Source organism: Somniosus microcephalus, chromosome 5 (assembly GCF_052327205.1).
Source record: "Somniosus microcephalus isolate GS21.2 chromosome 5, FLI_Smic_1.0, whole genome shotgun sequence".
In the NCBI taxonomy this organism is placed as follows: Eukaryota; Metazoa; Chordata; class Chondrichthyes; order Squaliformes; family Somniosidae; genus Somniosus; species Somniosus microcephalus.
The window spans coordinates 246,937,933-246,955,855 of NC_140991.1; the positions used below are offsets into that span (position 1 = coordinate 246,937,933).

General features: G+C 45.5%; 1 pseudogene; it reads left to right on the forward strand.

Moving 5' to 3' along the window:
- Positions 1 to 432: 432 nt before the first annotated feature.
- The window catches only part of LOC147117640 (uncharacterized), a 38,705-nt pseudogene continuing 21,214 nt past the window's right edge, over positions 433 to 17,923 (forward strand).

The following is a 17,923-nucleotide window of genomic DNA, read 5'->3' on the forward strand; positions in this document are numbered from 1 at the left end:
AATTTTGCATGCTGCCTGCTCATTTACATGATTGTAAAGCATGTAAATGAGCAGGCACTACTGATTGGCTTAGCGCACAATGGGGGCGGGGGGGGTCAATATCAGGTGCAGTCTACTGGCCAATAAAGTTTGGCCTAGGCTCTCTCCACTACTTAAAGGGGAGGTGCTTTGTCACAGAACATAATAATTAAGAGCAGGAGCGGGAGCGTCCGCGTCCGCGTCCCTGTCCCTCATTGTCAGATGAAAGCACAACTCCTGAGAAAAAGGGCAAAACAATTTCCTGATGCAGCACTGGAGGTCTTGGTCCTGGGGATCCAACAATGATGGGACATCCTCTACCCGCATGGGGGCAAGAGGCCTTCAAGGCTGAACAGCAGAAGGATCTGGGAGGAGAGAGCTCAAACCATCACTGCGATGAGTGTTGTCCCCAGGATGTGGATCCTGTGCTGCAAAAATGGCCTCACACGACTGGTCAAGGTGAGTGAAGGCTTCAGCAAATGCCACATCCCACCATCTGCACCACAAGCCTCACACACTGCTCAATGCATCACACCCCCAACACTCATCTACCAACAATCTCTAGCTATCACCACTCATACCCCACAATCATAATTTCACTTCATCCTCATTGACTTACCACTGCTCCAAGAGTCACACCCTCATCTCACACCATACACACACTACCAGTTATTGAACTATGGCAGGCACATCACACAAACACATTGCACTACACTCACTGACACACTCCCTTTTTCTTGCAGGCAAAGGTGGCTCATAACCGCAGAGATCAACTGCAGATTGGAGGTGGCCAAGCAAGGGTTGACAACCTAACTGACCTGGAGGAAGCAGTGTTCCACATAATTGGAGGAGCTGTGTCAGAGTCCGTGGTGAGCGGAGAAGTGGAAAGCATAATGGCGGTATGCTCATACCTAATCCTTCTCACATCCCACTTCCCCCTCATCCCATAATCTCTTCTGACTTACAAGTTGCTGATGGTGTATGCATGGATATCTTGCTTTCCCTCTGTCCCCTCACCACAACCTGACCCTTATGCCTTTCTGCTTTCAGATATACAACAATAGCAGCCTGGCCAGCCTGTCCCAGAACTTGAGGAAGAGACTGATGGAGGAGAGGAAGAAGACATATCAGCATTGCATCTGACACTTGCAGACACCAGCTCAGAAAATGGCACTGCGCGTTCTTTAGAGGGTAGTATAGAGGCGGCTCCGCACGTGGTGAGTTCCGGGCACGAGTAGGCTGTAGCCAGACCGGTGGATAGGGTAGCTCGTGTGCTAGATTCCGAGGGTGAGTTCAATGGGGCGGCCTTCAGAAGAAGGGTGATGGGCATGCACACGGAAATGCTAGGTGCAATGGCAAGCCTGCCAGAGAGCCTCTTGTCAGTGTCAGGGAGCATAGAGGAGTCCGGCTCCAACATTGGGCGGAGCTTTGCACAGAGCTTGGAGCCCATGATTTCAAGGATGGAAATGATTGGTAACTTCATGAGAGACCCTGTGGACCCAAAGATGATGTTGGATGTAATGGGCGATCTCACAGCTTCCATTGCAGCACAGGCGGAAGTGACCCAACGTCTCAGTACTGCATTGGAAGTGCAGACTGCCCTCATGCAGTCTCAGTCTGCTGCCATGCAAGCCTTCATCATTGGGTTGACGAGGATCGAAAGGGGCTTGCAGGGTGTCGCAGCACTCCAGCAACCTGTGCTTCAACAGATTGCTAGGAATGCTGAGGCACCCCCGCCTAGGGGGAATGGCAGTGGCTCCGTGGAGCTAGAACCAGCTGTCCTCTCTCAGGAGGACAGCATTCCTAATCCCACCACTGCCACTCCACCAGTGGTCTAGGGATCTAGGCGTACAAACACACAAATCACTAAAAGTTGCGACAGAGGTTAGCAAGGCCATAAAAAAGCAAACCAAGCACCAGGGTTTATTTCTAGAGGGATAGAATTAAAAAGTAGGGAAGTCATGCTAAACTTGTATCGAACCTTGGTTAGACCACACTTAGAGTACTGTGTGCAGTTCTGGTCACCATATTATAAAAAAGGATATAGAGCACTAGAGAGGGTGCAGAGAAGATTTAGAAAAACATAGAAAAAACATAGAAAAATAGGAGCCTGCTCCGCCATTCAATATGATCATGGCTGATCCTCTATCTCAATCCCATATTCCTGCTCTCTCCCCATACCCCTTGATGCCTTTTGTGTCTAGAAAATTTACAAGGATGACACCAGAAATGCGAGGGTATACATATCAGAAAAGGATGAACAGGCTGGGTCTCTTTTCTCTTGAAAAAAGAAGGCTGAGGGGTGACTTAATAGAGGTCTTTAAAATTATGAAAAATTTTGATAGAGTGGATACAGAGAGAAGGTTTCCACTTGTGGGGAAGAGCATCCATTGCCACGCCCTGGGGCAGCATCTCAGCAATCCTAGTAATCTGCAGGAGTACAGACTGCTGGTCTGCTGTGACACCCTGCAAGCCCCTTCCCCTTGCTGTGTCAGCCATGGCTCAGTGGGTAGCACTCTCTAGGTGGGAGGGGCTAGGCGTGAGTCAGGTGTTAGTGGTTGCCTGATTGCAGCTGGGAGTTGGAGGGAGTTTTGTAAAAAGTTGGTGGTGGGTTTTGGGGTTTTGTTTTCAGGTTTTAGGGCCTTTTTGGCCCACAAAAACAGCCAGATGGCTGCTGAGGGGTCCGGAATGCCGGGCCCCTCAGAGGACAATGTTCCCAAGAGGAATTTAATTAGGGAAGAAACTGTGGTGGGAAAGGGAAAAAAAAGGCCCAAAGATTTGGGCCGGGACCTCAGGAGGTTTGGTAAAGAAAACACGGTGGTGGTGCAGTGTGAGGATAAGAAGATTTGAGCTTGGGATATTATCCAGGTGGTTCATGAGGACTGTGGCGAGGGAAGCTACTTTGCCTGCCGACCAAAGCCAAATGTGGGATTCGAGGTGACGGTCAGTGGTCGTGAGGAGGTGGAAAGACTGTTACTCAGTCTGAAAGTTGGTGAGAAATTCTTGGAGGTGACTCTGCTATATTCAGAGGTGGTGGTGGTTTCATTTTTAACTAGCCAGTTTACATTGAGGACAAAGTGCTAAGCAAGAAGTTGGAGTCGTGGGACATAAAAATTTGTTCTGCAATAAAGAGGAGCCTAACCTCGGTGGAAAAGGTTCCAGGACAGGAGGCGGCAGTGAAAATACAACACCAGAAAACAGGTAGGTGACTGGTTGGTGAGTACTTTCACAAACTTATTCTAAGTAGAATTCAATAATTAAGCTAAATCGTAGTAAATAAAAGGGTATTGTAAGGGTTAAGTCATGGAAGGGCAGCTCAGACCCGTGTCATGCTCCTCCTGTGCCATGTGGGAAATCAGGGACACTGTCTCTGACAACTATGTGTGCAGGAAGTGTGTCCAGCTGCAGCTCCTAGCGGACCGCATGGCGGCGCTGGAGCTGCGAATGGACTCACTCTGGAGCATACGCAATGCTGAGGATGTTGTGGATAGCACATTCAGTGAGTTGGTCACACCGCAGGTAAAGGCTAGCTCAGACAGTAAATGGGTGACCAAAAGGCAGGGTAAAGGCAGGAAGGTAGTGCAGGAGTCACCTGTGGTCATCTCCCTCCAAAACAGGTTTACCGTTTTGGGTACTGTTGGGGGAGATGACTTACCAGGGGAAGGCACCAGCAGCCAGGTTCAGGGCACCATGATTGGCTCTGCTGCACAGAAGGGAGGGAAAAAGAGGGATAGGGCTATAGTGATAGGGGATTCAATTGTAAGGGGGATAGATAGGAGTTTCTGTGGCCGAGACCGAGACTCCAAGATGGTATGTTGCCTCCCTGGTGCAAGGGTCAAGGATGTCTCGGAGCGGGTGCAGAGCATTCTGAAGGGGGAGGGGGATCAGCCAGTTGTCGTGGTACATGTAGGTACCAACGATGTAGGTAAAAAGAGGGAGGAGGTCCTACAAGCTGAATTTAGGGAGTTAGGAGCTAAATTGAAAAGTAGGACTTCAAAGGTAGTAATCTCTGGATTGCTACCAGTGCCACGAGCTAATAAGATTAGAGAGAGTAAGATAGATAAGCTAAATACGTGGCTTGAGCAGTGGTGCAAGGGAGAGGGATTTAAATTCTTGAGGCATTGGAACCAGTTCTTGGGGAGGAGTGACCTGTACCAAGGGGACGGTCTACACCTGAACTGTGAGGGAGCCGATGTCCTCGGGGTAATATTTTCTAGGACGGTTCGGGAGGATTTAAACTAATTTGGCAGGGGGATGGGAACCTAGGTAGTGGAAAAGAGGGAAGTCATATGAAGTCAGAAATAGATGGTAGAAAGGTGAGAAGCAATAAGCAAAGGAGAGAAACACAAAGGGCCAAACTAATTCATAATGAGAGTGTGAAAAAAGCAAGCCTGAAGGCTTTGTATCTTAATGCTAGAAGCATTAGGAACAAGGTGGATGAATTAGTTGTGGAAATAGAGGTAAACAAGTATGATTTGATTGGGATTACAGAAACGTGGCTGCAGGGTGGGCAAGGCTGGGAACTTAACATCCAGGGATATACAATATTTAGGAAGGATCGGCAAAAAGGTAGGGGAGGTGGGGTAGCATTGCTGGTAAAGGAGGGGATTAATGCAATGGAAAGGAAGGATATTAACTCGGATGAAACGGAATCTGTATGGGTAGAAATGAGAAATAGCAAGGGGAGAAAAACGTTAGTGGGTGTGATATATAGGCCTCCAAATAGTAATATGGAGGTGAGGGAAGGCATAAAAAGGGAAATTAGAGAAGCGTGCGATAAGAGCACAGCTGTCATCATGGGTGACTTTAATTTACATATTGATTGGACTACCCAAATTAGTAAAAATTCTGAGGAGGAGGAATTCCTGGAATGTTTTCGGGACGGTTATCTGGACCAATATGTCGAGGAGCCGACTCGAGATCAGGCCATTTTAGACTGGGTATTGTGCAATGAGAAGGGACTTATCACCAATCTTCTTGTACGAGGCCCCTTGGGTCAGAGCGATCATAATATGATCGAGCTCTCAGTCGAGATGGAGAGTGAGGAAATTGAATCAGAGACTAAGGTCCAGAACTTAAATAAAGGGAATTACGAGGGTATGAGACGGGAATTGGGTAAGATTGATTGGGTGGTGTTTCTGGGGGGATTGACAGTGGATAGACAATGGCAAGCATTCAAAGATAGAATGGAAGAATTCCAGAACATGTTTATACCGGTTTGGCATAAAAATAAACCTAAAAAGGTGACTCAACCGTGGATAACGAGGGAAATTAGGGACAGCATAAAATCAAAAAAAAGGGCATATCAACTGGCAAAAAAAAGCACCAGACCGGAAGATTGGGGGCAGTACAGGATACAGCAGAAGAGGACAAAGGGATTAATCAGGAAGGGGAAAATAGAATACGAAAGTAAACTTGCAGCAAAAATAAAGACAGACTGCAAAAGCTTTTATCGGTATATCAGGAGGAAAAGACTGGTAAAATCCCAAGTCGGTCCCCTGCAGTCCGATTCGGGAGAATATATAATGGAGAATAAGGAAATGGCAGACCAATTAAACTCATACTTTGGTTCTGTATTCACAAAGGAGGACACAAATAACCTCCCAGGAATATCGGCAAACATAGGGACTAATGAGAGGGAGGAGCTGACAGAAATTAGTATCTCTAGGGATATGGTGTTGGGTAAGTTGAGGGGACTGAAGGCCGACAAATCCCCGGGGCCTGATAAACTACATCCTAGGGTACTTAAGGAGGTGGCCCTGGAGATAGCAGATGCTCTAAGGATCATCTTCCGGAACTCCATTGACTCGGGAACAGTACCCGTGGATTGGAGGGTAGCTAATGTTACCCCAATATTTAAAAAGGGGGGTAGAGAGAAAGCAGGGAATTATAGACCAGTAAGCCTTACATCGGTTGTGGGCAAAATGCTAGAGTCCATTATTAAGGATAAAATAGCGGAGCACTTGACAAATGGGGAAAGGATCGGACAGAGTCAACATGGATTTACAAAGGGTAAATCGTGTTTGACTAATCTGCTGGAATTTTTTGAGGAAGTAACTGGTAAAATAGATGGGGGAGAGCCAGTGGATGTGGTGTACCTTGACTTCCAGAAAGCCTTCGATAAGGTTCCACACAAAAGATTGTCATGCAAAATTAAGGCTCATGGGATTGGGGGCAAAGTATTAACGTGGATAGAGAACTGGCTGGCGGATAGAAAACAGAGAGTTGGAATAAACGGCTCGTTTTCAGAGTGGCAGGCAGTGACCAGCGGGGTGCCGCAAGGATCTGTCCTGGGACCCCAGCTGTTCACAATATATATAAATGATCTGGATCAGGGAATTGGATGCAATATTTCCAAATTCGCTGACGACACTAAACTAGGAGGAGGGGTGGGCTCTGATGAGGATGTCAGGAGGCTACAGTGCGATTTGGACAGGTTGGGGGAATGGGCGGATACGTGGCAGATGCACTATAATGTGGATAAATGCGAGGTTATCCACTTTGGGGGTAAAAACAGGAGGGTAGATTATTATCTAAATGGCAATAGATTGGGAGATGGGGAAGTGCAGAGGGACCTGGGTGTTCTTGTGCACCAGTCACTGAAGGAGAGCATGCAGGTGCAACAGGCGATTAAGAAGGCAAATGGTATGTTGGCCTTCATATCAAGGGGGTTCGAGTATAGGAATAGGGATACCTTACTACAGCTGTACAAGGTGCTGGTGAGACCGCATCTGGAGTATTGTGTACAGTTTTGGTCGCCCCATCTGCGGAAGGATGTTCTTGCCATGGAAAGAGTGCAACGGCGATTCACCAGGCTGATACCTGGAATGGCGGGAATGACCTACGAAGAGAGATTAAATAGTTTGGGCTTGTACTCACTGGAGTTTAGAAGATTGAGAGGGGATCTCATCGAAACATATAAAATTATGGCAGGCCTGGACAGGCTGAATTCAGAGAGAATGTTTCCAATGGCCAGGGAGCACAGAACCAGGGGCCACAGTCTAAAAATAGCGGGCAAATCATTTAAAACAGAGATGAGGAAGAATTTCTTCACTCAAAGAGTGGTGAGCCTGTGGAATTCCCTGCCACAGAGGGCTGTGAAGGCTAATTCAATAAATATTTTCAAGAGAGAATTGGATATATTTCTGAAGGCTAAGGGGATTAAGGGTTACGGAGAAAAGGCGGGGACGGGGTACTGAACTGGTAAGATCAGCTATGATCTCAGACGAGGATCAGCCATGATCTCATTGAATGGCGGAGCAGGCTCGAAGGGCCGAATGGCCTACTCCTGTTCCTATCTCTCTATGTCTATGTATTATCCGGGAACACAGGTAGCAGATGGAACCTGGTATGTAAAGGTGCGGTTCCCAGAGGGGGTGAGGTCATTGCCGTACAGTATGAAGTTCGAGACACTGGAAGGAGTGCAGTACTTTCGTGTGCTGCATGATAACCAAGTAAAGGTGTGCTATTATTGTCTTGGACATGACCATCTCGTAAGAAACTGTCCAGACCTGTATTGTTACAATTGCGGTGAGTCGGGACACATTGCTCAGAGCTGCAAGGCGGAGAGCTGTGGGGTGTGTCATAAAGGCCCCACCCGCTGTGAGTGTGTGGCAGAAGGGAGCGATATGAGTGATGAGGAGATGGGAGAAGGAGCAGGAGATGAGTGTGGAACGGCCGGAGGAGCGGTGCAGTTGGAGGACTCAGCCGGTAAAATGAAGGAGAAAGGAGCACAGGATGGAGATGGCGGAAAACACGCCGAGTGCTGTGGAGGGGAACAAAGACAGCAGCGGGCAGCGAGGGTCGAGTGCAGACTCGAGCCTTAGTGCAGTTTGGCTCCTCCTGGGGAGTCTGGTGTCTGCGGGGGGAGAGGAGGCGGGAGCGGGGTGTGTGGTGGATGTGGGTGCTCCGGGGAGAGGCGGGGAGTCGGATATCTTGGTGAGCAGGAGGGGGCAGGACAGGGAGAGGGTGCAAGAGGCAGGAGCCTTAAAGGGATAGCAGGATGGGATCGGCGAGATAGAGACGTCAGAAGGGAACAATTTAGGTGTGCCATTGTCCCATGGAGTGAGGAAACAAGGTGCAAAGGTCAGAGGTGGAGATGTGGTCGAAGGAAGCGGCACAGTGGGAGAAACTGCAATAGCAGGAAGACTCTCTATGGGAGATGAAGTATCTGATGGGGAGCAGGATTATGTATCTGATGGGGAGCAGGCACAGGGGGTTGCAGAAGAGCTTGAGTGTGAGGAATTAGAGGGGGACAGAGACATGGAAGTCGGGGGTGGGGTGGCATCATGTGGAAAGGGAAAGGTTAGTGAGGAGCAGAAGGAGGGAGAAAGGGCAGCTCCTGGGCCCAAACTTAATGCAAGGAAGAGGTTGAAACAGCAGGGAGGGGTCAAACAGGAGGTGAAAAAGAGCCGGAGGCTGCAGGAAAAAGCAACAGCTGCCCGAAAAGTTGAGAAGGAGCATGAGAGGAGGGAAGAGCCAGAGATTAAATGATGGGGAGATTATCGGGCATACTTCCCTTCTTTGGAGCCATGATTACATTGGTCGCGATTAATGTGAACGGACTGAGGGGTGAGAAGAAATTGCAGCAGTTGTTGCAGGGTTTTAAAGGTTCGGACTTGTTGTGTCTGCAAGAAACTTTTTGGGATGAGGATATTCTAGAAAGAGTTCGGAAGGTTTGGAAGGGAGAGGTGTTTGCAAGTTGTGCAAACAATAACTGTAGAGGGGTGGCTGTTTTGGTGAGTCCGTCCATAAAAGAGAATGTTGCCTTGGTGGACAAGGACACTGAGGGGAGATTTTTACGGCTAAGGGTAAAAATGGAGGGATTTAATTGCGATCTCTTTAATATCTATGCACCGAACGACCATTGCAAGCGTCGCAAGTTTTTTCGGGGGTTATTCACTGAAGCGGCAGAGGTGGAAAATCCTTGTATAGTGGGGGATTTAATGTATTTTTATCTCGGATGGACAGTTCAGCCCAGATGACCTTTAAGGATGATAACTCCAGAGGGTTGATTGTAAAAATGATGGCAAATTTAAATTTGAGAGACTTATGGAGGGACTAGAACCCCATAAAAAGGGAGTTCTCCAGAGCAGGTTGGGTGGGTGATGTTTTAAAACAGAGCCGAATAGATTTTGTGTTAATGCGGGAAGGGTTAAGTTCGGAGGTGATGGAGATTTATTATAAAAAAGTATTTTTTAGTGATCACTCGGCTTTGGTTCTTAGAATTAGGAGCAGCAGAATTAAGATTGGTTCAGGGGTATGGATTTTAAACAATCAATACCTGAAAGAAATTGCTTATAAAGAAGGGATTATAAATATAATAAAGAATGCTCGGAAGGAACCTTTGTTCTTGAAAGAAAGAAGAGTTTGGTGGGACAATTTCAAATATGAGGTAAAAGTTTTTTCGGTACGTTATGGGAAAAAGAGGGCGGCAGCTAACCGGCATCGAGAAGAGAATATAAACAAAAGGTTTACGGATGTCTGTAAAGCAGTTGACGGAGGGGATAAGGGAGCCGAGACTAAGTTCCGGGTGCTAAAGGAAGAGTGGGAATTATTGCAAGCTGAAAAATGCAAGGGTGCCATTCTCCGTGCAAAGGCTAGAGATGCATTGGAGGGCGAAACATGCACTAGATATTTTCTAGAGCAAGAGAAGCTGCGACAGAGATTATCGTTAATTGAAAAGTTGAAGGTTGGGGAGAAGATCATTCATGAAAGTGGGGAGATTTTAGAGGCGGCTAGCAGCTTTTATCAAGAGTTATATACAAAAGAAGACATTTCCAATTTGGCGATGGAGAAGGTTATTGCTTTTATTGAAGAGGGTTTAAAGGAGGATGAGAGAAGCATGTGTGACAAAGAAGTAGGATTAGCGGAAATAAAAGTAGCAATAAGTGGAATGAAGGGGGGGGGGGAAGCCCAGGGTCCGATGGACTAAGTGCAGAATTTTATAAAGAATTTTTCGAGATTTTAATTCCATTACTCTTAGAAGTTTTTAAGGAAATTAAAATTGAGGGAAGCTTGGCCCCATCTATGAGGAGAGGTATCATAAGCTTAGCTTATATAAAAATAAAGGGGATAGACAGGATCTGAAGAATTGGAGGCCCATCACATTATTAAATGTGGATTATAAGATCTTGGCGAGGGTTATGGCAAATCGTTTGAAGGAGGTGTTACCGGAGATAATTTGGCCCTCTCAGTCCTATGGAGTCATAGGTCGGGACATCGCAGACTCTGGTCTCAATCCGAGATGCGATAGAGCTCATGGAAGAGAGTGAGAGGGAGGCTTATGTATTAAAGATAGATCAAGAGAAAGCCATTGATAGGGTCTCTCATGAGTTTTTATTGAAGGTTTTGGAAGCATTTGGTTTCAAGGAAAATTTCATTCAGTGGATAAGGATTTTTTATTCAAACATATTTAGCTGTGTTAAATGTAATGGTTTTTTATCCAAGTATTTTCCGATACAGAGATCAGTGAGACAGGGTTGCCCCCTGTCCCCATTGTTGTACACATTGGTAGCAGAAACATTTAGGTTACATGATGCGAAAGAAACAAGGTGTAGTTGGGATTGTGGTCCCCAGTTCTGGGCTGGTGTCGGTGATACACCAATATGCAGAAGACACAACATTAACATTGAGAAGTGGGGAGTCAGTGAGGAAAGCTATGGATGTAGTGGAGGAATATTGTAGAGCTTCTGGAGCCAGAGTGAATTATAGTAAGTCCCAATGCCTGGTTGCAGGGAGGGGTAGGGGGGAATGGTTGGGGGAATGCCCCTTTAAGGTGGTGGAGGTTTTGGAAGTTCTGGGGGTGCATATGAGGTGCAAGAAAGACAGGGATGAAGTGGATCGATTAAATTGGGAACCGAAGTGTAATAATCAATAACATGTCATTCTAGAATAGTACACTAGGTGGAGCTATAGAGCTGTAGAGCTGTATACTGCTGTGTGTTTAGTTGAATGTGTTTAAGACTACAGAACCCACGATGCACTAGGCTACCCAGAAAGCAGTAGTCAAGATGGCTGCCTGCACACAGAAGCACACATGCCGAATCTCTACAGATGCTGTACCTAGAGAACGTGTACTGAATAAATGACTAGCTAGATGCTAGCTGTGTTCATAATAAGAATGTCTAGTTATTAATGAGCATAACATGGTACCAGGATTGGTGAAGATCTGCTCAAAATTGTGAAACGCGACATTGAGAATTTGAAGCCACCAGAGTTTTTGAATCTCACGGGAAATGTTGACTACAATTGGCAGACTTTCAAACAACAATTCGAACTCTACATTGCTGCCATCGGGTTCGGTACAAAGCCAGACGCAAGGAAAATAGCGTTGCTGCTCACGGTTGCAGGCCCACAGGCGATAGAGGTATTTAATACATTTGTATTTAATCCAGAGGAGAACAGAGAAAAATTAGACGATGTGCTAAAGAAATTTGATACACATTGTTCTCCCAAAACGAACGAAACCTATGAGAGTTATGTTTTCTGTTCTCGGACACAGCAGCAAAATGAGGCTTTTGATAGCTTTTTGACTGATCTGAAACTGAAAGCACAGACATGTAATTTCTCTGAGCTGAAATCATCCATGATTCGTGACCAGATTGTGTTTGGTATTCAGGATAAAAAGGTCAGGGAACGTCTGTTGAGAGAAACCGAACTGACATTGGAAAATGCTCTGAAAATATGCCAAGCCAGTGAGCTAGCTCGACAGCACGCGAAGACTTTCAGTGAAATCAATAATGATGCGATTGTAGTAAGTGCTGCTGTCGGCACTGTGTCCTATAAGGGGGAGAAACATGGGCAGAATAGAAATGAAAAGCAATCGGAGGAAGGAAATTTTAATTGTAAACGCTGTGGTTACAAACACCAGTTAAGACAATGCCCAGCATTTGGAAAAATGTGCACAAAATGTCATGGAAAGAATCACTTTGCCAAACAATGCTTTTCAAAAGTAACAACAAAGAAAGGGCAACAAGTCAATATGATTGAGGACACTGATTTAAGTGAGACATTTTTTGTATGAATGGTGTCATGTGACAATGTCAAAAATGATACAGAAAATGTGCAGCCCTCAGATATGGACAATGCTGAACATAATGTTAATGCAGTAAAAGAGGACAAATGGGTGATCCCACTGCAGGTAAATGGAGCATTAGTTACATTGAAACTAGACACTGGGGCAAAAGCAAACTTAATCAGTATGAGTGACATTAAAAACATGAAAGAAAAGCCCAAAATACAGAAAAAGTCAGTACTAATGAAGAACTATAATGGACAGAAAATAGATAGCTTAGGTGTATGCAGACTTAAAGTGACAGTCAAAGACAAAGTGCATCATCTCATGTTTTCTGTTGTGGCTGAAGGACTTGATTCACTACTGGGTGACAAAGCTTGTGAAGACTTAGAACTGGTCAAGAGAGTCTACCACATAAACTGTGCCATAAACAGACCAGATGACTCAGTGGATTCTGCAGTAAATAATTTCCAGGATGTGTTCAAAGGATTTGGAGTTCTACCATTCACATACAAGATCCAGCTAAAGGAGGATGCTCAGCCAGTGGTACATGCTCCACGAAGAGTTCCAGCACCCCTGCGTTACCGGCTCAAGAATGAACTGGACAGAATGACCACACTAGGAGTCATCAGGAAAGTCGAAGAGCCAACAGACTGGGTTAACTCCATGGTATGTGTAAAGAAAAAGAGCAATGATCTAAGAATATGCATGGATCCAAAGGACTTAAATGCAAATTGTAAGGGGGATAGATAGGAGTTTCTGTGGCCGAGACCGAGACTCCAAGATGGTATGTTGCCTCCCTGGTGCAAGGGTCAAGGATGTCTCGGAGCGGGTGCAGAGCATTCTGAAGGGGGAGGGGGATCAGCCAGTTGTCGTGGTACATGTAGGTACCAACGATGTAGGTAAAAAGAGGGAGGAGGTCCTACAAGCTGAATTTAGGGAGTTAGGAGCTAAATTGAAAAGTAGGACCTCAAAGGTAGTAATCTCTGGATTGCTACCAGTGCCACGAGCTAATAAGTTTAGAGAGAGTAAGATAGATAAGCTAAATACGTGGCTTGAGCAGTGGTGCAAGGGAGAGGGATTTAAATTCTTGAGGCATTGGAACCAGTTCTTGGGGAGGAGTGACCTGTACCAAGGGGATGGTCTACACCTGAACTGTGAGGGAGCCGATGTCCTCGGGGTAATATTTTCTAGGACGGTTCGGGAGGATTTAAACTAATTTGGCAGGGGGATGGGAACCTAGGTAGTGGAAAAGAGGGAAGTCATATGAAGTCAGAAATAGATGGTAGAAAGGTGAGAAGCAATAAGCAAAGGAGAGAAACACAAAGGGCCAAACTAATTCATAATGAGAGTGTGAAAAAAGCAAGCCTGAAGGCTTTGTATCTTAATGCTAGAAGCATTAGGAACAAGGTGGATGAATTAGTTGTGGAAATAGAGGTAAACAAGTATGATTTGATTGGGATTACAGAAACGTGGCTGCAGGGTGGGCAAGGCTGGGAACTTAACATCCAGGGATATACAATATTTAGGAAGGATCGGCAAAAAGGTAGGGGAGGTGGGGTAGCATTGCTGGTAAAGGAGGGGATTAATGCAATGGAAAGGAAGGATATTAACTCGGATGAAACGGAATCTGTATGGGTAGAAATGAGAAATAGCAAGGGGAGGAAAACGTTAGTGGGTGTGATATATAGGCCTCCAAATAGTAATATGGAGGTGAGGGAAGGCATAAAAAGGGAAATTAGAGAAGCGTGCGATAAGAGCACAGCTGTCATCATGGGTGACTTTAATTTACATATTGATTGGACTACCCAAATTAGTAAAAATTCTGAGGAGGAGGAATTCCTGGAATGTTTTCGGGACGGTTATCTGGACCAATATGTCGAGGAGCCGACTCGAGATCAGGCCGTTTTAGACTGGGTATTGTGCAATGAGAAGGGACTTATCAGCAATCTTCTTGTACGAGGCCCCTTGGGTCAGAGCGATCATAATATGATCGAGCTCTCAGTCGAGATGGAGAGTGAGGAAATTGAATCAGAGACTAAGGTCCAGAACTTAAATAAAGGGAATTACGAGGGTATGAGACGGGAATTGGGTAAGATTGATTGGGTGGTGTTTCTGGGGGGATTGACAGTGGATAGACAATGGCAAGCATTCAAAGATAGAATGGAAGAATTCCAGAACATGTTTATACCGGTTTGGCATAAAAATAAACCTAAAAAGGTGACTCAACCGTGGATAACGAGGGAAATTAGGGACAGCATAAAATAAAAAAAAAGGGCATATCAACTGGCAAAAAAAAGCACCAGACCGGAAGATTGGGGGCAGTACAGGATACAGCAAAAGAGGACAAAGGGATTAATCAGGAAGGGGAAAATAGAATATGAAAGTAAACTTGCAGCAAACATAAAGACAGACTGCAAAAGCTTTTATCGGTATATCAGGAGGAAAAGACTGGTAAAATCCCAAGTCGGTCCCTTGCAGTCCGATTCGGGAGAATATATAATGGAGAATAAGGAAATGGCAGACCAATTAAACTCATACTTTGGTTCTGTATTCACAAAGGAGGACACAAATAACCTCCCAGGAATATCGGCAAACATAGGGACTAATGAGAGGGAGGAGCTGACAGAAATTAGTATCTCTAGGGATATGGTGTTGGGTAAGTTGAGGGGACTGAAGGCCGACAAATCCCCGGGGCCTGATAAACTACATCCTAGGGTACTTAAGGAGGTGGCCCTGGAGATAGCAGATGCTCTAAGGATCATCTTCCGGAACTCCATTGACTCGGGAACAGTACCCGTGGATTGGAGGGTAGCTAATGTTACCCCAATATTTAAAAAGGGGGGTAGAGAGAAAGCAGGGAATTATAGACCAGTAAGCCTTACATCGGTTGTGGGCAAAATGCTAGAGTCCATTATTAAGGATAAAATAGCGGAGCACTTGACAAATGGGGAAAGGATCGGACAGAGTCAACATGGATTTACAAAGGGTAAATCGTGTTTGACTAATCTGCTGGAATTTTTTGAGGAAGTAACTGGTAAAATAGATGGGGGAGAGCCAGTGGATGTGGTGTACCTTGACTTCCAGAAAGCCTTCGATAAGGTTCCACACAAAAGATTATCATGCAAAATTAAGGCTCATGGAATTGGGGGCAAAGTATTAACGTGGATAGAGAACTGGCTGGCGGATAGAAAACAGAGAGTTGGAATAAACGGCTCGTTTTCGGAGTGGCAGGCAGTGACCAGCGGGGTGCCGCAAGGATCTGTCCTGGGACCCCAGCTGTTCACAATATATATAAATGATCTGGATCAGGGAATTGGATGCAATATTTCCAAATTCGCTGACGACACTAAACTAGGAGGAGGGGTGGGCTCTGATGAGGATGTCAGGAGGCTACAGTGCGATTTGGACAGGTTGGGGGAATGGGCGGATACGTGGCAGATGCACTATAATGTGGATAAATGCGAGGTTATCCACTTTGGGGGTAAAAACAGGAGGGTAGATTATTATCTAAATGGCAATAGATTGGGAGATGGGGAAGTGCAGAGGGACCTGGGTGTTCTTGTGCACCAGTCACTGAAGGAGAGCATGCAGGTGCAACAGGCGATTAAGAAGGCAAATGGTATGTTGGCCTTCATATCAAGGGGGTTCGAGTATAGGAATAGGGATACCTTACTACAGCTGTACAAGGTGCTGGTGAGACCGCATCTGGAGTATTGTGTACAGTTTTGGTCGCCCCATCTGCAGAAGGATGTTCTTGCCATGGAAAGAGTGCAACGGCGATTCACCAGGCTGATACCTGGAATGGCGGGAATGACCTACGAAGAGAGATTAAATAGTTTGGGCTTGTACTCACTGGAGTTTAGAAGATTGAGAGGGGATCTCATCGAAACATATAAAATTATGGCAGGCCTGGACAGGCTGAATTCAGAGAGAATGTTTCCAATGGCCGGGGAGCACAGAACCAGGGGCCACAGTCTAAAAATAGCGGGCAAATCATTTAAAACAGAGATGAGGAAGAATTTCTTCACTCAAAGAGTGGTGAGCCTGTGGAATTCCCTGCCACAGAGGGCTGTGAAGGCTAATTCAATAAATATTTTCAAGAGAGAATTGGATATATTTCTGAAGGCTAAGGGGATTAAGGGTTACGGAGAAAAGGCGGGGACGGGGTACTGAACTGGTAAGATCAGCTATGATCTCAGACGAAGATCAGCCATGATCTCATTGAATGGCGGAGCAGGCTCGAAGGGCCGAATGGCCTACTCCTGTTCCTATCTCTATGTTTTTCTATGTTTTAAAACGTGAACACTACCAGATTCCCAAGCGAGAAGACATCACCAGTGAAATGTCAGGTGCCAGATACTTTACAAAGCTCGATGCCTCACAAGGATTTTGGCAACTAAAACTGGATGAAGAGAGCACCAAATACTGTACCTTCAACACACCATTTGGCAGGTATTGTTTCCTCAGAATGCCTTTCGGGATAATATCTGCATCTGAAATCTTTCATAGAGCGATGGAACACATAATTGAACGTCTGGAAGGAGTTCGGGTCTATGTTGATGACATCATCATCTGGGGCTCCACACTGAAGAAACACAATGAGAGACTGACTAAAGTGCTACAGAGCATATGCCGGAATGGACTGCTGCTCAACAAAGCCAAGTGTCAGTTTGGCATCCAGGAAGTCACTTTCCTAGGAGATAATCTATCTGGTAAAGGAATAGAGCCAGATATGGAAAAAGTAAACGCCATACTCAACATGCCCTGACCCACTGACAAAAAAGGAGTGCTACGCATCATGGGGATGATAAACTTCATTGGAAAGTTCATTCCTAACTTGTCAGCCAAGACAGCCTGTCTGCGAGACCTGCTACATAAAACAAATGAGTTCGCATGGACAGAAAAACATGAACAAGAGTGGATGAACCTCAAAACAGTGCTGACAACCACACCTGTACTCACTTTCTTTGACCCGACAAAGAGAATCAAAGTGTCAACGGATGCATCAAAGGATGGTCTAGGCGCGGTCTTGCTACAAGCAGAGGGTGAAGATTGGAAGCCTGTTGCCTATGCCTCCAGGCCTATGACTGATACTGAGTGTCGATATGCCCAGATTGAAAAGGAATGTCTAGGCTTGGTAATTGGATTAGAAAAGTTCCATGGCTACATATATGGACCTCCCAGCTTCACAGTTGAGACAGACCACAGCCCATTGGTTGCCATCATAAAAAAAAACCTGAATGAGATGTCTCCAAGGATTCAACGACTCATGATGAAGCTGCAAAGATATGACTTTGAACTGATCTACACACCAGGCAAATACATAGTGTTAGCAGATGCACTATCCCGAGCACCCACAATGAGTCGTGAGCTCTACTGAAGAAGACGTGGATGTTCATGTGAGTATGGTCAGTGCTGCGCTGCCCGTGTCAGACACAAAATCAAAGCAAATAGCAGAAGAAACAGTAAAAGATACAGTATTACAAACAGTAATAGAGAACATTCATCATGGTTGGCCAAAAGGTTCCTGTCCAAAATATTTTCACATAAGGTCAGAATTGAGTGTCGCAAGTGGACTATTACTAAAACAGAACAGAATAGTCATTCCACAGGCTGTACGTCAAGACATGCTCAAAAGGATTCATGAAGGACACCTCGGAATTGAAAAATGCAAAAGGAGAGCAAGAGACACTGTTTATTGTCCTGGCATAAAGAAGGACATTGAGAACATGATAGGGAAATGTGAGACATGTCAGAAACACCAAAACAAACAAACAAAGGAACCAATGATAGTAGCTGACTTACCAACAGCACCATGGCAAAAGGTTGGTATGGACCGTTTTCATTTAAATGGTAAAGAATATCTAATAGTGATTGACTACTATT